We start from the raw sequence: 22031 nt of genomic DNA, 5'->3' as shown, positions 1-22031 counted from the left end.
CTTCTTATTCCCCCTGCTGACTCTTGGGCTGGTAGGATAGTAAGTTAACATAAGCTTTTGATGTTGACTGGTTTTGGATATCAGACAGAACTCTGATATATAGATATCTTCTGACGGTGAGAGAGGTCTTGTGTACACTGGATCTAACATGCATTTTCACTGCCTCATGTTTTCATATTCTAAGCATATCATTGAATAATGTACATGGCATCACATCTCTGTCTATAGGCTATATACATGATTTACAGGGTAAATTAATCTACAATGAATTGCAGGGTAAAGGTACATCAAATAAAATTAAGTAAATAACATTTAAAATACAAATCAATTTTTTGCCATCTGAATCCATACATTAATTTCAAGATTTTCAAATTGCAGGTTCTGCCTACTGTACAATGTTCAAACTCCATACAAAACACTCCAAATGAATAAACTGTTGATTATTGTCATTTGCACAGACACCAGTATCATATTGATAATTATACATCTCAAATTGATGCCTATCAATCCATCGTTCTTTATATAACATGTAATAAGCGTGCGCATGACGTCATAGTTTTCAAATTCGCGTTTTTGTATGTTTACACGGAGACGATAACGGCATCGTTTTCAAAAACTTGCACTTTGAAACCCATTTTCAAACGTTTGCGTTTTCAGGCCCCAAAACACCGTTGTCGTGTAAATGAACAGCCAAAACGCATAAAACGTTTTCCGTTTTTAGTTGAAAACATGGTCGTGTAAACGGCCCGAGTCGATGCCATTATGCCAGGCTGATATAGAGAGGCTGTTCCTCCCTTCTATATTATCAAAGCAAGCTTCCACTGAGTTATAGGAAAATAGGAAAAACTGTCAATTTCATTTTTGACTGAATTGCATTTTTTACAACTGGAATGCCCATTTACAGACATTGACGCATTTGTATTGAACAGCATTATTCATTCTTTGATTCCACGTGATTCAAGAATGGTATCATGGTCAATGGTATCAGCCCGCAGCCTATTTCACCCTGCAGCTCTTGCCTGGTTGCCCAATAAGGCTAAGCAGGGTTGAGTCTGTACCTGGATGGGAGAGCTAAGGTTGTTGCTGGAAGAGGTATTAGGGAGGCTAGCAGTGGGTGCTCACCCTCTGGTCTGTGTGGGTCCTAATGCCCCGGTATAGTGATGGGGACATTAAACTGTAAAAAGGCATTGTCCTTCGGATAAGACGTTAAACCGAGGTCCTGACTCTCTGTGGTCATTAAAAATCCCAGGGCACTTCTCATAAAATGTAGGGGTGTACCTTATTGTCTTGGCCAAATTCCTCCCATTGGCCCTTATATACCATGGCCTCCTAATAATCCCCATCCCTGAATTAGCTACATCACTCTCCTCTCCATCAATAGCTGGTGTGTGGTGAGCGTACTGGCACACTATGGCTGCCGTCGCAACATCCAGGTGGATGCTGCACACTGGTGGTGGTTGAGGAGAATCCCCCAATACTATGTAAAATGCTTTGAGAGCCAAGAAAAGCACTATATAAATGAAAGGAATTATTACTCTCAGGAACTGAATGACTGCCATATTCGTGTACTATGGTATTTACATGATACTCCAAGGCACTTTAAAGAAACAATGGAATTACCAAGGTACATGGCCAAAAAACATGCTATTCCCACGGTATTAATAACAACTTCCTCCATCCCTGAAATGATTTAGCTTTTTGGCCGACATCAACAAGAACTCTAATTTTTCAATACCTCCACTCCATCCACCAGTCAAATACAGTAGAGGCCACTTTTCATAATTCAATTAATTCTCGATGGATAAAATCAAGTGGCACCCTAAATTTTTTCCTCACTAAATATCTTGATTCTGTCAGACATACTTCACAATATGCACGTTAAAATTAATTTGATCATTCAATTTCATTATTTCACATTACCTGAAGAACTGATATTAGTAGGACCCTTAGCGTTTACAATATTTATTGCAAACATAACAAATGTGATTTTGTTCTGTTGTTAGATAGAAACACATTTCAGAAAGTAAAAAGGTATTAAAAATTATGACACTGTGTATTGTCATTAATATGTAAGAACCCTAATGAATATTTAATATCATTCATATGATAAAAAGTTGAGGAATACATACCACACCAAACTCAGTCACACATTCAGTTTTGATCTGAACAGTGCCACAGCATAAAGCCTCAGCTCAGTCTGAGGAAGTTATTTAGTTAAGCATTTTAATAGGAGAAATATTATGGAGAAGCTCAAATGCACTCGCAATCAGAGGGAGAGAGATAGAAACAGAAAGAGAGTCTGAGAAGAGAAGCTGATTAATGTATTTGGTGTGACTAGCACAAACAAACAAACAGAGCATGAGTTGTGTAATAACTAAATCGAGAGTTTTGCCAGAGCTTTAATCTAACGCAGCTTCAATGCAAAATGAGAGAGGGGAAATACTCCCATTAATGTACATAGAAAAGGAAAACAACTGCATTTGAACTCACCCTTATTAACAAAGACATAAAGTCATCGTTTGTCATAACAGAGCTGGAGATGCGGCAATGAGGAGCTCTAAGCCTTTAAGTGTATTATAATCTAAAACCACAACAAAAGAAATGATGGCTCCTTTGTTACTTAGTGAATTAGTGACAAATATTGTAAATATCGATGATGGTTAGGAAATACTGTAACAAAATTATTGTTATATGGTACATTTTGGAGGCCATAAAACCTTTGAAGGGTTCAGAAAGTCATAAGCAAATGGTGGGCAAGTTCAATGACATGGATAGTAGTTTCACTAACCAAGGCTGTTTGGGTGTAACATAAAACTGATATATTTAAAGGCAATATTAACCTCTTCATCTCTGGGGCATTTTTGGGCTGCCGCCTGCATTTTTTCAAACTCAAATTTAAAAGCTCACCATTTACACATACTGTGGACTAATTGCCAAAAATTGGTCTCATTTTTTCCCAAATAAAATAAGACTCCAATTATTCGTAAATAATATTTTATATGTTCACAATCTTATGATGAATAGAATTTCTTCTTGAAATCTCTTTTTTTTTTTTTTCTTCATCTAACTTTGTAAGCATGTAATTCTGGTTCTGTTCATGCCATCTCCCTCCAAAAAGTCTTATTTTATCCCACTGGATGACATTCGCAATACATTTTAATGTAAAATTTCCAAGTGAAACAGAATATTATTGAATAAGAAAAACTGGGCATTATAAACCACCATATTATACTTTGTTATTATTAGTCATTATAACTTATCAGTTATTAGTTAATATTATTTCCCCCACCCACTCAGCTTTGGTTATGTCAGCAGAAAAGTAATCTTTGACATTATTACATTTTGATGATAGGTTGTTTGGAAATGTTTATTTCATATTGTCCTTAACACATTGATGATATGTAGCACGGATATATTATCGACAAATTACCCAGTTCTACGATAAAAAAATGAGTCCCATAACATATCAGTAGTAGCTTTCATAAATACCATGTATTTTTCCATTTAGGAGGTCATCAGCTCTGGCAATTTCCCAGTATGAGAAGTTGTAACATTACCAGAATAGTTTTGCTTTGATGCTATATGTGAACAAAGCCGTAAAAATAACAGATTGAGCACATGCGAGGTCAGGACATTCTGATGTAATGAAGTCTGATTTGGGCCATTCACAAAGTTCTGATGGTTATAACAGTTCTTACTCTGCACTGTTGGATGCCTGTGACTCAGGAGTCAATTATTTTTGATTTTTTTTTTTTTTTTGCCAAATTGGACAGAATGTTGTAAAATTGGAATTTCTTTGTCGACAGCTTACAGGAAAAGTGATTCCATTACTTATGATTAGAGTTGGGGTACTCGAGTCTGAGTCACGAGTCCAATTTTAAGGGACTTGGACTTGTCACAGACATTTTTACTTGGACTTGACTCGGACTCGAGCCTTTGGGACTTTTTTTTCCCGAGTCTAGGGCATTTGATCTGTGATGCAATGAACAAAATAAAGAACAACAACAAAACAAATAAATGAACACTGTCTGCAAGCAGTTGTAGCACCCCCTGATGTCGTAGACGTAGCAAGAGTTTCACCGTTTTGATCAAAAACACATGTAGAGCAGCACACTCAGTCAACCAATACGCTTGAATGTTACTACGGAGACTGCTGTATAACATCGATTACTGAGGAGGCTGGCATGACCAACACATAAAGACAGGTATTTAGACAATGTACTAGAAACTACAAGGCAGTTTCGCATGGCACGGGACCTGACAACTGGTAAAATCGCACACGGCGTTTGTGAAGCCAAGACGGTGCTCGCATTGCGGTTTCGCCGTCGTTAAGAACTGCATTAAGTCAAGTCACCCACATCATGTCTCTCACAGTTTACGAAAACAAAATGTCAAACTAAAAATTCAGAAAAATATTATTAATATTGGGCTTTTAAGTCTTTTTAGGCATAATGTATCCACACATGTAGGCATCTGTAGTCTCTTGTGGTTCACTCAGTATTGTCAACTTAAACTGGTCCTTGATGAATTAACTGTAACATTTTAAATAGTCGGGGGGAAAAAAATTTTAATTGCTAAAGCAGACTGCAACTCTGAAAAACAGCATCTATTTATTGTTTTTCTATTTAAGATAGTTTCATTTTTTTTTTCATGATTTCCTGTAAAGCTGCTTTGAAAAGCGTTATACAAAATAAATAAAACAAAAAAAATTACTTAAGGAATATTCCTTATTCAATACAAGTTAAGCTCATCGACAGCATTTGTGGCATAATATTGATTACCACAAAAATAAATTTGGACTCCTCCCTCCTTTTCTTTAAAAAAAGCAAAAATCTGGTTTACAGTGAGGCACTTGCAATGGAAGTGATTGTGGCCAATTTTATACATTAAAATACTCACTTTTTCAAAAGTATAGCCACAAGACATAAAGGATGTGTGTGTTAACATGATTTTAGTGTGATAAAATCACTTACTAACCTTTTCTGTGTAAAGTTATAACCAATTTAACAACTTCTTTGCCATTATGATATAATGTAAACAAACCCTAAAACGACTGCAAAAATGACTATTTAAACAGCTCTACAGCTCAAATAATACATGCGTTTTAACAGAAGAATTAATATAATTGCTTTTATAAAATTATAAGCTTCACATTTCTTTGTTTAAATCCTTCAAAAATTGCCCACATTTTTGGGGATGAGTCGAAATAAATTTTTGTGATAATCAATATAATGCCACAAATACTATCGATAGAGATTAACTTGTATTGAACCCGGAACATTCCTTTAAATGTTGAGATGTGGGGATTATATTTTGAATTTTAGGTTCCAATGTTGTGAATTTTGTGTTAAAATGTGTACCTGACAAGTCTGCTCATAATTACACATGCAATATGAAATTATATGGATAGAATAGGCTACGTGGAATTTGTAAATTAAAAAAAGCTAAAATGTGGTTAAATAGTGAAAAACAAAATATAAAATAAAATAACTTTTTAACATGACTATATATTGCAGAAGTTTGCATACCTCTTTTTGTTTTTTGGCCTATACATTTTCACACCCCTTTCAGAATGTATGCAAATATAAGAGATAAAAGATTATATATTTTATGTAGTACTGCCTTTCAAAAGCTACACAAAATGTACTGTAATTTACACATCATCCTGTTCAAAAGTTTGCATGCCCTTGGTTCTTGTGTTGCCTTCTTGAGCATCAATGAATGCTCGCACCTTTTGTAATAGTTGTGTATGTGTCCATCAATTGTCCTAAGTGTCAAAAGCTGGATGTCTATATCATTTAGCCACTGTTGGGAAGAACTCAGATGTGCAGAAGATGCTGGGAAACCAAAGAATGTACAGTATTTTTCTTAAGAATAGAGGGCAGCTTCACAGCTCAGGACAAAGCAGGGACTCATGAACAATTCACAAACAGTCATTAATCACAGAGAAAGCAACACACCATATTAAAGGGTTTGCTCTCGTGCCAGGAGCTCTAAAGCTTGCGTACAGTCTGTCTCATGAATGCACACAGGAGATAAATGGTCGATCAAGAGTTTCACTTATAATACATCAGATTTCAGTTTGTTTCTCACCAAACCTTATCGTATTCCTTCAGAACAAGACATGAGTCGCATACAATCATTTGTTAGACTTCTGAATTAAACTTTTGTATTCTTTTGAAGCTTGAAGAGGTGGTCACCATAAACTGCCATTGTATGACATCACTGAGCACAATTTTTTTTTTTTTTTACAATTTCTCCCTTTGTGTTAAGAAAAAGAAAAAAAATCATGGAGTTATAACACAGGGGTGAGTAAATAATGACTGAATTTTCATTTTTGGGTGAACTAATCCTTTTAGAACCAAGGGAATGTAAACTTTTGAACCGGATAATTTGTTTAAATTCAGTTACTATTTTTGTCTTGTGGAATATACAGTAAGAGAGTATCTGTTGTCAAATAGCTTCTTCAAGGTAGTACTAAATACATTTTTATGATACCTCATTTTTTTTTAAACGATAACACATGGACACATCAGGGTTTTAGGTGCACAAGCAATGTGTAGAACTGCCCCATGTTTTCCATGAATTAACAATCATGTCCATGTTAAATGGCCCTAATATTAGCAGTGGGCTTTACCAGTGTTTTCAGATGTACAATTTGCAGTCAAGTCGTGAGATGTAACTTCTCAGCAAGTGCTAATTACTACTGTGTTGACTCATTATTTAGTCAGCAGATAGAGACAAAAAATAAATCTCAGTATATATTATTTCTTTAGATAGGGATCATTTTAGATAAAAGTAAACTAAATTGAAAATGAACAATTAAAATTCGAAACAAAAACAACTCTGGTTGTAATGACTAACGCAGCTTTCGCTTTCTTTAGTCTATGTCTGAGTGGAGGGGAAAAAGCAACAAATAACTGAAATGTCAACAGAATGCAATAAGAAGTGTGTTGAAGGACAGTTTTTTCTTCATACACCTAAAGCATATGCTTTCATTCTGAAACCACTTTGAGGTTTGTTCAGCAGAAAACTAATCATAAAATGACAATTGTTTTTTCTTAGCTGTGAAAGTTAAAATAAGCTTCAAATATTGATGTTGAGTTTACGGTCACAACTTGAATTTAGATTCATGAACAGATTCATTCGGACTCGACTCGGATTGTTATGGACTCTGTCTTGAGTCTGACTCGGCCCCTTTTGGACTCGGACTTGATTGTTTAAAGACTCAGACTTGACTGTGACTCGACTAAGGTGGACTCGAACCCAACAATACTTATGATAAAATAACTAGCCTTCCTTTGGCAACGAGATATACACAGGACCAAAAGCCAGGTGATCAGTTTAACAGCTTGACAGTTTATAGGTCATATCCAGCAAATAACAAAACAAAGTTTAACAGCATTTTGGTGCTGATGTGTGATTGGTAGCAGCATAGAAAAAAGATGGAAAGCTGTTGCATGTGAATAGCAGATGTGGTACATTTACCAGAAAAGGCAATTTGGCAATTTTACTGCAATTTAAGGGGTTACATGTGTGAAAGTGGCTACTGGCAGAAATGCTGCCTTATGGCCACAAACACTGCTTACAGAAATGACTTCACCTTTTACATATATATCAGAAACAACCACTTTCTAGAAATGCACAAATGGCTACAGTTCATAAATGGCATCATAACTGTATAAGGATCTCATCAAAGCCAGAGTCAGCTTGACTCAACTGAGTATTTATGCAAGAAACCTCAACTTGGTTTTAAACAACAGCTCTTTACTGCACATTTTGAATGACACGGATAAAAAAAAAATCTGTTAGATGCTGGCCCTCGTGCAAGAGACCCCAAGTCATGCCAGCAAGCCATCCTTAATCCATCCAATGCCAGAAAACAGAGCTGTATCCAACAGCAACCAGTAAGCATTAAAGGGATAGGTCACCCAAAATTGAAAATTCTGTTATCATGCATATCATCCTCATGTTGTTCCAAACTTGTATCACTTTCTTTCTTCAGTGGAACACAAAAGGAGATGTTAGGCAGAATGCTATTTTTCCATACAATGAAAGTCAATGGTGACTAAGGCTAACATTCTGCCTAATATCTCCTTCTAAGTTCCTTACAAGAAAGAAAGACATACAGGTTTGGGACAAATTAGGTTGAATTAATAAAGACAGAATTCATTCGCTCATCTTTCGTTGGATACAAGCTGCTGGGGGCCGGAAGCTGATTGAAATACAAATCAGCAAATCGCAAAGTAAAATTATGCTCTACCAAGCTTAGAATATGCGTGTATGTTTGGAGGGGGAGGACTGAGCATGCAGCCTTAGGCAAGGCATGCTGATGACACCCATCCCTGCTCTTGGCCATGGCACTGTTTGCCTGCCAGTGCCCCGGGGCTGGATAAGGAGGGTCTTTTCTTGCACCCCCGTCCACAAACATTCATTATTATTTCATGTTGTGGGCTGCGTTTTGCATGATGTAAAAGTTGAGGCGTACAACCTTGAAAGCAGAGACCAATGGTCAAGGAAAACATGAAAAACGTAAAACGTGAAAAACAATGAAAAACGTGATTGAAAATCACGCTTTAAAATTTTGTTGTCTTTAGCCACCAGTGAGCAAGCCAAAGGTGACTGTAGGAAGGAACCCAAAACTCCATAAGATGTTATTGAAAAAAAAAAAAAAAAATAGGCTCAGCTGGGGAACCAGTGCCCCTTGACTAATGGTGAGAGCAAGGTGAATGTGAGTTCACTTCATGTACAACTGCAAGTACAGCACAAGATTTGGCCAGTTAGCATGACCCAGCTTGCCCCTGCTGGTATATTCTGTAACTAGTGGTAGACGTTATAATGGTTTTACCGATATATCGTTACCAATATTTGCTTTTTGGAACTATCGGTAATCAGCTAAATCAACAACTGCATATGTTTGCCAATGAGGATGCTAACATTTGCTGTTGGAATGGTTAGAACAATATTACAAAGTGAAGGATGTAAACTGCTCACCTTTCATCTTAATTTACCGTTTTGCATAAAAAAATGTCACGTATGATTTGTGCAGATCTGATCAGTTTTTATTTTCAATTTTAACAAGTTCATTTTGACAGCTCTAATTGTAATACATTGTAATACATGCAGATTGTAAGAGTTTGTTTTAGATGTATATATTGTTGGGCGCTGTGTGAGAAACAGATACATATTTAAGTCCTTTTTTACAATAAATCCTCCTCCCTGCCCAGTAGTTGAAGTCGCCAAAAACAAAACAAGAAGAATGTGGAAGTGAATGTGGAGCTTTATAGTAAAAAAAGACTTAAATATTGATCTGTTTCTCACCCACACCTATCACTTCAGAAGACATATTAAACCACTGGAGTCATATGGATTATTTTTATGCTGCCATTATGTGCTTTTTGGACCTTCAAATTTCTGGACACCATTCACTTGCATTGTATGGACCTACAGTACATAGCAGAGATATTTTTTTTTTTTTTTTTAATTCGTTTGTGTTCAGCAGAAGAAAGTCATACAGATCTGGGATGACAAGAAGGTGAGTAAATGATGAGATCATTTTCATTTTTGGGTGAACTATCCCTTTAATCCTAATCTGTTCCTGCATGCTTTTGTCATCACAAGGTTTTGTACATCCAATAAAAAAAGAATGTTTGATTTTGAGGGACATTGTGAACCAACTCCATTCATAAGTGTGGTCAGAATTCCATGTCAAATCTTGGAATTCACTTGCTTGATCATCCATGAAAAATATGATGGCGAACAGCATGGATCAGTCCTCAGGTTGTGTGAGTATGTGTGTGTCTTATGAGGGATCTCAGTGGTTGTCTGCTTCCCAGACGCATCACAATTCTAATTTCAAGCATTGGTATTGGGCCAATCTCTGTCAGCAAGACGAGAAATGGATAAAAAAAAAAAAAAAAAAAATCATGTTCTCACCGGGACCAAACAATCCCAATCTAATTTACTTTTTGAGGCCATAATATCTACACGAGTTAATAGGGGAGCAGAATCAAATTAACTATAATTAGTCAAAATGGAAAAGAGAGAGAGAGAGAGAGAGAGAGAGAGAGACAGAGAGAGAGAGAGAGAGAGAGAGAGAGAGAGAGAGAGAGAGAAAGGTGTGCGGCAAACCAGGAGCCCATCTTGTTTAGTCTCTTCTTTGGGATCCTCCCCATCGTCAAGCCATCAAGCCGTCCTGCGCTTACCGCATTGACACATGCCGTGCTCACTTCAAAGCTCGTGAACAACAATTGCATGTGGCACGCAAACAGCCAGGCGCGCCAAAACATTTCTGTACTGACAGATTTCCCCGGTGAAAAACCAGCATGTGGATTTCGAGAGAGCCGCAGACCTGACTTGTCTAATCTTTTCAGGAGGATGCTAACAGCATCATCCACGTTGATAAGTTATTCCTGTAGAAGGATGGCTTTTATAGAGGAAAGAAAATAAAACAGCTTGGCAAAAGAATCAAGTTAAAACACAAACAGAAGTGAAGACGACACCATGTGTGTGTGTGTGTGTGGTAGCTCTCAAATGTTAAGCCACAGGAGAGGCCTGGATTTAACAGATTTCTACAAAGCACTTGTTTGTTTACATATGTAATGCCAATGTAATATGACTTCCAGCCTGTTTGTTTATACTGATATCACACAAGGATACAGAAAACACATTCTTATTTACTCCAGTTGTAAGAGGTGCACTTCCATATGAGTCAAAAAACTTCATTCTCAAAGGGGTTGTGGATGGATTCAGAACATGTTTTGAAGCAATACAGTATAATATAGTATTCAATATGTATCATGCTCCCATAGAAGGGCCTTTTTGATTGTGACTGGAGCTTTTTGAAGAGACTCGAGAGAGACGACTGAGAATGAACCAGGAGGAACAAGTGAACTCATCACTTTTTTGAAATTCAACAGCATATTTAAAGTTGTCATTGAAGGGTTTATATTTATGTGAGTGTGTGCAAGTGCTCTCATGTTTTATACCCTCTTATGTGAAGATCTGTATTCATAGTATGTGTGAATCTATGTGCATTGCATGCGCATATGTGTTTATACATATAAACATACATATGTGTTTATATGTTTTTTTCAGGCATTCTTATGTATGCAACACTCTTGTATGAACATATGATTTTAGAGTATGTATGTGTGTGTGTGATGGATCCTGTATCAGTGTGTACATTCTTGGATATAAATTGGACAAAGAATTGTCCCCCATAGTGAGCAAAATCTGACACAGCCTCCTTTTGGGGACATCTGTGCACATCCTGACTTGAAAAACGATTCATACATTTATTCTAAAAATGCAAAAATATGTATTTTCAGCATAGGGTTAGGGTTAGTCTAATTATAATTAGCTTTACAAAAAAAAAAAAAAAATAATTCTATGGTAGATCCCCATTTTGATAGCTAAGCTGTTGGGCACTCACCTCCACGGCGCAGCAGCATCTTTGCAATGCCTGTGTATTGGTTTAGCAAGGTGTCATGCAGTGGACTGACTCCCTGCACTTGGGCAGTGCTGCAGCAGGGCCAGAACACACTCTGTGCTGCCATGGTTACGGGCTGCATGAAGGGGCGTCCAGCCAGCATTGTCTACATACAGTAACACACAAGAAACTGTTAATTTCTAAGACCTTACTTCCCTACACAATAAAGCAACATGAAAACAAACATTTCAGAAATCTTTCAATGCAGTGCCATTCATAAACCGATCATATCGCAGCCTTAATAAAAAAATTTACGCATATGGCACAATACAAATATCTGCCATAATTTGTATAACAGGTACCTTCAATTGTGCCATATAATTGTATATTAATAGTCAAATCCAACACGATTGAGAGAATTTGTATCATCATCATCAGATTTAGTGTTTATCTGAATCCGCTCTCATTTAACACATGCCAGCTACATACACCGATCAGCCACAACATTAAAACCACATGCCTAATATTGTGTAGGTCCCCCTCGTGCCGCCAAAACAGCGCCAGCCCGCATCTCAGAATAGCATTCTGAGATGATATTCTTCTCACCACAATTGTACTGAGCGGTTATCGGAGTTACCGTAGACTTTGTCAGTTCTAAGAAGTCTGGCCATTCGCTGTTGACCTCTCTCATCAAAAAGGCCTGTCTGGCACCAACAATCATGCCGCGGTCCAAATCACTGAAATCAAATTTTTTCCCCATTCTGGTGGTTGATGTGAACATTAATTGAAGCTCCTGACCTGTATCTGCATGATTTTATGCACTGCTGCCACAAGATTGGCTGATTAGATAATAGCATGGATGATTGTTGGTGCCAGATGGGCTGGTTTGAGTATTTCTGTAACTGCTGATCTCCTGGGATTTTCACACACAACAGTCTCTAGAATTTACTCCGAATGGTGCCAAAAACAAAAAAACATCCAGTGAGAATGGCCAGACTGGTTCGAACTGACAAAGTCTACGGTAACTCAGATAACTGCTCTATACAATTGTGGTGAGAAAAATAACATCTCAGAATGCTATTCTGCGATGCGGGTTGGCGATGTTTTGGCAGCAGGAGGGGGAAACAAAATTAGGCAGGTGGTTTTAATGTTGTGGCTGAACAGTGTATGCTATTATGATGTGGAAGTGGACATTTTAACAAAATTGTTGATTTGTTGAATTAGAGTCAGAAGAGCATTAAAAGGGAAACAAAACATTTTAACAATTTAAAAATGTATTTTACTATTTTAGCACGGAGGCCTCAATCGTAAATATTTTCCGCATTATAATACTGTATAACATTGACAAAAATCTCTAAAATTATGAAATGTTTGCTGATAATTTTATATTTGCCCAAACAAACAAATCACCTTTGGAAACTCCCAAAGCAGTCTTTTGAGAATGCGACAGAAAGCTAAAAATGTAACATTTTAAAAAAAAAGAAAAAAATCATTAAAATAATTATAGAAGCATATAAAACATTTTCATCAATGTTATGTCAGGATTTAAAACCGAGATCAAGAAGCGAAGGGTGTGTACAATATTGGCATAATGACACAATAGTTAATCGAGCCTAAAACACCATCTGCACCCTCCAGACACACCCTTACATTTGACCTAAAAGGTTAAACGTGTGACGTATACGTTTCATTAATCAACTGCTCGTCACAAAAAAAATAAAAGAAAAAGAAAAGAAAAAAAGTGAAATAGAAGAGGGATGATTCTAAAGAGGGCAGGGGAGGAATATAGAGACTTACCTTTAACTTTGACGTCCATTCCAGGCAGGCTGAGGCTACGCAGCAGTGTATCCACCTGGTTCCTCTTGCTGGCTTGAAGGAGTGTCTCGACTGCACGTGGATGGAGAGGAGAGAAAGAGAGAGAGAGAAAGGGCAAGCGGAAGAGAGAAGTGGGCAACATCCAAAATCAGGGTGTGTCCTGCCAACTGCCTCCCATGGTCCCGTAATCGCTTATAAAAATTTTCCGTGCTATAAGCAAAAATAAAAGTAAATGGGCGTAGCGAAAGAACATGTAAATGTAAAAAATGTAAAAATTACATGCATAAAGGGGGCTGACCTAAAAAAGAAATTCCTACAAGATAATATTTTTGGGGGAGAGAGAGAGACAGGAAGAGGAGAGAGAAAAGAAGAGAGCTAATGAAAAGCACTCATCCTCCATCTTTGTCGCTCTACCCCTGTTTTACGGACAGTGTGAATTCTTTACTTACAAGTTGAAGACGATTGTGGGAATAGGCTTCCTGGCAGTCTGGTATTGTTCAGCTGGGGAAAGTTATGGTACAGAGCTCATACACAAAGCCTCTGAAGGGATTTTTCAAACAGCCAGAGTTCAAAAGCTCCACTGGGCAGAACGAATGGGAACACGTGATTCTCACTTTTGCAAACTACAACAGCAAGACACAAAAGCCCCCATTGGCTTTTATTTACATTTTCCTACTCCTTTTGCCCCCCCCTGTTTTTCTGATACAATACCAAATCGAGAATATATTAGAGGGTGGGATGCTTTTTTCATGTGTGGCTGAACTTCACAAGAAAGTAAAAGGCCAAACTTGAGTGCCTCTGTGACTGCCATTATAATGGCACTGTGCAAAGCTGCTAATAAATGCTTTACTGGGTCTCACCAGGGTGCTCATTTCTCATCAGCCTTGGCCGGCTAGATAAAACCCGGCATGCTAAAAGAGCTAGAGCACAGAGAGGAAGAAAGGACAAGGAGGGGATAATAAAGCACAGACAGCCTTCTTCTTGTGGCAGGGAAAGAGAGAAGCTGCATGTGCCTCTTTCACATCAATAAGTTTGTTGCATTTTCAAGAGGCCCCTTTTAAGCTAGATCAAACAGAGAAAATTAGGTTATAAGAAAATGTAAATGACTAGAAATGGCTGATCAGTGTGTGTGTGACTTGGTATGCAATGTGAGTGACATCTGTTGAGGTAAGGAGAGAAAACGTGAAATTGAAAATTGGGAAGACCAAGTGTGCAGATCATGATTTGAACAATGGAGACTTTTTGTAGCCATTTTGCACTGAACTGAATCAGAATGAGCTTTATTGCCAAGTATGCTTACACAAGGAATTTGTCATGGTGACAGAAGCTTCCAATGCAAAGAGAATGCAACTATATATACATAAATACAAACATATACATTTAAACATATATACATATAGTGACATAAAAAAAGAAGATATAACAGATAAAAGAGAAATATACAATAGAGCAATAATGTTGTTCGAATATTTCATATACAGATACTGTATATGCAGGTGATGTAATGTATTGAAGAAGGATATGTTAAAAAATATAATTATAAGCAGGAATGGATGGATTGAATATTGCACATGGTTGTGTTGACAAAAGGAAAGTATTTGGGGGCAGTTTTAACAGTTCGTGGAGTGGATGGCCTGAGGGAAAAAAAACTGTTCCTCTGCCTGGCTGTTCTGGTGCTCAGTAGCGCCGGCCAGAGGGCAACAGTTCAAAAAGGAAGTGTGCTGGGTGAATGTGGTCAAGAGTGATTTTACCAGCCCTTTCATTACTCTGGATGTGTACAGTTCTAGCAGGGTGGGTGGGGGAGCACCAATAATCCTCTCAGCAGTCCGAACTATCCTATTAAGTCTTTTGACGTCTTAGTAGCTGAACCAAACAAGACAGTTATAGAAATGAATGTTGTAAAACAAAGCTTCACAGTTCTGTTTTTAATTTTTTGATCTCCCAAAATAAAATATACAAATAAATAAAATCAATTCAAAATTCAATAATTCAACAAATCAAAGCATTTCAAAACCATGCTAAGATTCAAATGGAATGTTGATATCAGGGTGTCCTACAAGATTTTGATTTTGCAGTGGAAGTCCCCCACCCCAAAATTAGGCAAAAAAAAAAAAAAAAAAAAAAAAAAAAATTCACATTATTACATACCATTTATAAATACCATTACAACAAAACCCTGAAAGTAAAACTGTTGAGAATATGTATGCTTAACTAACCTTTCACTAACCTTACATATTTGCTATTTTACTTTTTAAAAAGTAACCTATAACACAGTAAAAGTTCTCGGCTCTTTTCGAGTCATAACTTGCAGTTCATCTAAGCCAATTCAGTGAGGAATTGATTTGTTTGTCCATGATTCAGACCATTAACTCCTGTAATCTATTCATTCTGATTTATCAAAAAGAACCACACCAATCAAGCATTTTGTTCACAAATGTTGCACTGTACATTCATTTTTCTTTGAAGACAGTCAGGACAAGTAATGGATATATTTGCAGTGGCTCTGTAGATTGAGTGGTACAGCAAAAACACTGGTTGATGTTCCAGAAGTTTGCAGACATATTAATGATCCCTGCTACCATACCAGGCCAAGGTGATAAAATGTTTTGGACTAAAACAATAATTCGGGCTCTATTTTTGCGAGCGCGCAAAGTGCAGTGATACGACTGTGCACTGTGTCTTATCCAATTATCATGAGCGCGCTAATTCTAAGTGCAATTTTCGTGCCAGCGCATAACGCAACTAGGCATAGTGTGAGTGTTTGTGCTTTCTGTAGATGTATGCATGCAAACTGTGGGTGTATTGTATGTTAATGAAATGGAGCAAAGCGCAATTTGCTATTTTCCTGAGAAATAGGTCAAAGCGCTATGGCTTTTCCAAAGCACATCTGTTTGCAGCTTTAAGTCAAAACTCAGTTCCTACATTTGCTGTTTGGAGATTCAACAAGCAGTTGATAGAGTTAATGTGTAAACTCTGAAAATACAGTGAAACATTAAATTATGTCCCTGTTGTAATCATTTAATGAAACAAATATGAGATTTTTATATTATAAGACTTATGAGCACTTAACCCAGCCCAGTAGTGCTTTGCCAAGTCGCACTTAGCACAATTTCGCTAAACCCACTTGCGCCTAGACTTAGTGCATGCTTGCACTAAAATCCCAAAACTTCATGGCCATGCCCACTGACTTTGCGTGTATGAATTATGCCATAGTGCAGTGTTCAGCACTAGTGCTCTTGAAATAGGGCCCTTCGTCTTTTTAAAATGTCACGTAAATGCTTTAGTCTGAATGAAATAACAGACCAACTGACCTTAATAAAGCGAGCTTGGCTACTTCCAGCATGTACACATGCTAACCGGACCACAAAAGGTGTAATGATCTGGAAGGAAGCCATGAGAGCTGGATCTAGGTGCTGCTAAGGAGTTTAATGAAAAATAAAGCACAAAATAACAGGTAAACACAGGAATAAAATAAAACAGCCACAATGAGAAACGAGAACAGGAGGAAACATCTACGGAAGGCACTGGCCATACACAGGATGTCAAAACACATAACAACTAACAAAGAACAAGCAAACAACAGGGCATTATATACACAAAGACTAATGAGTTAATGAAACACAGGTGAGGACAATCAAGGACAGCTGGCAGTGATGAGGGCAGGGAATTATGGGAAATGTAGTCCGGGAGGAACAGATGACGGGAGAAACATAAGGCAAACAACAATGAATCATGACAATAGGCATTTAACACTTCTTCAGCTGATGAACTTCCTTCACATTTTCAATTACTCACTGTGTCATGTATACTTCAACAGACAGATGAAAACAGTAGCTTGACTACACAAAAACCTACACAGACTGTAGCTCAATTAAAACTGCATATGTAGACATACTGTATGTCTCACAGAGTGGACAACAGCGTAAGAACACTGCACCCTCTACATTTCTTACTATTTACTACTGAAGTGCAAAAAAGCAAATCACAAAGGCCCACAACTGAAAATCATTGAAAATAATTAGCAGTGTATTATAAAGAAATGAAACAGAATGCAATAAAAGTATGACTTAATGAGTGCCTAAACACCATGGCAAGTTCTGGCTCACAGTGCCCTAAAACCCAGTGATTAAACATTTCTTAACTCCCCATGTGTACACAGTCTCAGAAATGCCAGGCCCAATCTTCCCTCTGTTAAATCACTTTAATGGCTCCAATTTGGACACAACACTTCCATTATAGGGGTAATAGCATACTCAGCATTTACAAGCTCGAAAAGGATAAATCCATCATGTCCTTTTCTATAAATTGTGAAAAGTGTGTTGGGATTGCTGTTGTTCTTGTAGAGAGTACTTTCTTGCATGGTTGTGACATTAGGCATGACAGCTCCTCGGCAGGTAGGCTTAAGCCCAAAGTATACTTTAGTTTTGACACAAATGCATAGTGTCTACGTACAGCCTTTCAAAGTATACATTATTTGACTGTGCACACAGACACTGGCAGTCTGCGCATGCGCGCAACGACTGCTATGACATACTGGACTATTTCTCTTCAGGTGTTTAGACCAATAAAGATGTCTTTATATTCCTTCGGACATGATTTATACAAATGCAGGTATGCCCTGACCTCCTCACATGCGTGTTCTTTAAGTGCACATCCACCGTTGTTGTTTCCACCTTCATATCCTGTTGTTTAGCTGCATCTTACAGAAGTATACTTTGGGCTTAATGGTTTAAATAAGGGGCTATTTGTCATAAAAAGTGCATTTTGAACACTGTGATGACTGGATGTAATTTTAATTTGACCACCTTTCCGTTCAAGGAACATTTCTGGAAGCTATTACAGGTTTAAACATCTAGTTCATGGGATGTGAATAAGAAACTAAAAGAGACCAATAATCTTGTGTTGGTCAAATATATATATATATATATTCTTTAAAATATACAGTAACAATTTTTTTATTTTACAGTACAATATTGTAAAAATTATATTTTTACATGTAGAAAGTATGATTTTACAGTATAATTAACGGTAAAATTGTATATTTTATTTAACAAGAGAGTTCATGTACTTTTTATGGTCAATTATTGTTAAAATTATGGTTAAAAAAACAATAATCGGGAATTCCCAGAATTCCCTGCGTTGCCCATCACATTTCATTATATTTCATGGGAATAGTGGTTTCTTCTTATTTTTAATATCACTTGTCTACTATGGGATGTTCTGTGTTATATTTGATGTAGCTTAGTCAATGTTTATTGCATTATTTTAATTTCACGTGTTACCCTGATGGTGTTTAGTGTTTGTGTGAGTGACACTGAGAACTGTCTCTACGTGTTTATTGATCACTGCTCTTGGAAAGGCCATTACTGATGAACTTCATGTCATCATGTGCATTTTTGTAAATACTACGGTGAGTAACAATACATTATAAAGTGAAAAGCAGATTTTTACTGTTTCAGAAGGTTAAAGTATTAAGTTTATATCATTTAATAATATAATGCACTGTAAAATATACAGGCATTAATATCACATCCCGTAAAGCCTGAAGCGTGGTTACCGTATTATTTACAGTGAATTTCTGGCAACCACAGCCGCCAGTCTTTTACCGTAAATTTACCAGGATTTTTTTTACAGTGTGAGATTTTCACACACAACAGTCTCTAGAATTTACTCCGCATGGTGCCAAAAACAAAACATCCAATGAGTGGCAGTTCTGCAGATGGAAATGCCTTGTTGATGAGACAGTTCTCTGTCAGTGGAGAATTGCCTGACTGGTTCGAACTGACAAAGTCTATGGTAACTCAGAAAACCGCTCTGTACAACTGTGGTGAGAAGAATAGCACCTCAGAATGCTATTCGATGACGCTGTTTTGGCGGCACGAGGGGGATCTACAATAATAGGCAGGTGGTTTTAATGTTGTGGCTGATCGATGTGTTTACAGTATATATACAGTTATACTCAAAAGTTTGCATACCCTGGCAGAAATGGTGAAATTTTTGCATTGATTTTGAAAATATGACTGATCATGCAAAAAAACTGTCTTTTATTTAAGGATAGTGATCATATGAAGCCATTTATTATCACATAGTTGTTTGGCTCCTTTTTAAATCATAATGATAACAGAAATCACCCAAATGGCCCTGATCAAAAGTTTACATATCCTTGAATGTTTGGCCTTGTTACAGACACACAAGGTGACACACACGGGTTTAAATGGCAATTAAAGGTTAATTTCCCACACCTGTGGCTTTTTAAATTGCAATTAGTGTCTGTGTATAAATAGTCAATGAGTTTGTTAGCTCTCACATGGATGCACTGAGCAGGCCAGATACTGAGTCATGGGGAGCAGAAAAGAACTGTCAAAAGACCTGCGTAACAAGGTAATGGAACTTTATAAAGATGGAAAAGGATATCAAAAGATATCCAAAGCCTTGAAAATGCCAGTCAGTACTGTTCAATCACTTATTAAGAAGTGGAAAATTTGGGGATCTCCTGATACCAAGCCAAAGTCAGGTAGACCAAGAAAGACTTCAGCCACAACTGGCAGAAGAATTGTTCGGTATACAAAGAAAAACCCACAGGTAACCTCAGGAGAAATACAGGTGCTCTGGAAAAAGACGGTGTGGTTGTTTCAAGGAGCACAATACGACGATACTTGAACAAAAATGAGCTGCATGGTCGAGTTGCCAGAAAGAAGCCTTTACTGTGCCAATGCCACAAAAAAGCCCGGTTACAATATGCCCGACAACAACTTGACATGCCTCACAGCTTCTGGCACACTGTAATTTGGAGTGACGAGACCAAAATAGATCTTTATGGTCAAAACCATAAGCGCTATGTTTGGAGAGGGGTCAACAAGGCCTATAGTGAAAGGAATACCATCCCCACTGTGAAGCATGGTGTTGGCTCACTGATGTTTTGGGGGTGTGTGAGCTCTAAAGCACATCTTGTGAAAATTGATGGCAAGATGAATGCAGCATGTTATCAGAAAATACTGGCAGACAATTTGCATTCTTCTGCACGAAAGCTGCGCATAGGACGCTCTTGGACTTTCCAGCACGACAATGACCCTAAGCACAAGGCCAAGTTGACCCTCCAGTGGTTACAGCAGAAAAAGATGAAGGTTCTGGAGTGACCATCACAGTCTCCTGACCTTAATATTATCGAGCCACTCTGGGAAGGTCTCAAATGTGCGGTTCATGCAAGACGACCAAAGACTTTGCATGACCTGGAGGCATTTTGCCAAGACGAATGGGCAGCTATACCACCTGCAAGAATTTGGGGCCTCATAGACAACTATTACAAAAGACTGCACGCTGTCATTGATGCTAAAGGGGGCAATACACAGTATTAAGAACTAAGAGTATGCAGACTTTTGTACAGGGGTCATTTCATTTTTTTCTTTGTTGCCATGTTTTCTTTTATGATTGTGCCATTCTGTTATAACCTAGAGTTGAATATGAATCCCATAAGAAATAAAAGAAATGTGTTTTGCCTGCTCACTCGTGTTTTCTTTAAAAATGGTACATATATTACCAATTCTCCAAGGGTATTGGAACACAAAAGGAGATTTTAGGCAGAATGTCTCTTATCCATATATGACAGCGAATAGTGACCAGTGGCTGTCAAGTGTCAAAAATGGCACAAAAAAAAAAAAAAAGGCAAAAAAACATAACAGCAGTCTATTAAGACTAAGTTTCTATATTCCAAGTCTTCTGAAGTCATACTATAGCTTTGTGTAAGGAACATACCGAATTCAACTTTCAGTATATGGAAAGGAGCATTGTGACCATTCTGCTAAACTTTTCCTTTTGTGCTCCACGGAAGATAGAAAACCATACAGATTTAGAAGACATGAGGGTGAGTAAATGATGACAGAATAACATTTTTGTGAAAATTGTCCCTTTAAATAGATCAAACCATTCTAATTGGAGCTGTTACTCAAAATAATATGCAATATGCTTATAGCATCATTACCTGTAGCCATAAGCAATAATGAAGTGTACCGTGCAGACAGACAGCTCAGAGTGAAGTTAACAAGGCACCACGGACCCGCACACCCTGTGAAAAACACTGCAGTGTCTACCAACAGAAATCTAGAGCTGAGAGCCTGCGGATGCTTCATCAAAAATTGATGTGCTGCACATCAGTACAGGGAGCACGTAGTGCAAAAACAACACCAGGCAGGGAGCAGAAGCCTTAAGTCTCCTGGAAGCAGAGCTGTCTCTCTCTCTCCATGCCCTCCTCTGCTCTCTGCTCTAGTGTGGGGGACTTTCTGATCAGGTAGAGGGGGATAGATGAGCATTGACATCTTGGTGGGTTCACGTGGAGTGCCAACTTCCTAATTACAGAAACTTCCAGGCTCGGCTACCTCTCTGTCTTTCTCTTCCTCTCTCTCTCACCCCCTCTTCCACCACTCGTTCCTCAAAGTAGAATCCTAATTGCAGTGTTTAATATTCTTAAACGGGGGATCTGAAAAGCATTATGTTTGTGTGCGTGCAGCTGGATTTTTATGTATTTTCCATCTCTTTCTCGCCAAAGGATGGAGGCAGCGTAAAAAGCATGTGGAATGTAAATGCTGTTGCCTGAGGCTATGAAGAGAGTCTCTGTCGATAGCTTGTGACCCAGCTGAATGCAATACAGAAATCTGATAGACAGAGATATACTGCCTGGCCAAAAAAAAGTTGCATACTCTAATATTTCATTGGACCGCCTTTAGCTTTGATTATGGCATGCATTCGTTGTGGCATTGTTTCAAAAACATTTATTTCCATCCAGAGCTGC

General features: G+C 37.7%; 1 pseudogene; it reads right to left on the bottom strand.

Moving 5' to 3' along the window:
• LOC127420685 (SMC5-SMC6 complex localization factor protein 1-like) overlaps window positions 1-22031 on the bottom strand; it is a 51483-nt pseudogene that overhangs the window by 14729 nt on the left and 14723 nt on the right.

Source organism: Myxocyprinus asiaticus, chromosome 3 (assembly GCF_019703515.2).
Source record: "Myxocyprinus asiaticus isolate MX2 ecotype Aquarium Trade chromosome 3, UBuf_Myxa_2, whole genome shotgun sequence".
NCBI lineage: Eukaryota > Metazoa > Chordata > Actinopteri > Cypriniformes > Catostomidae > Myxocyprinus > Myxocyprinus asiaticus.
This window is presented reverse-complemented; position numbering and strand designations above follow the sequence as displayed.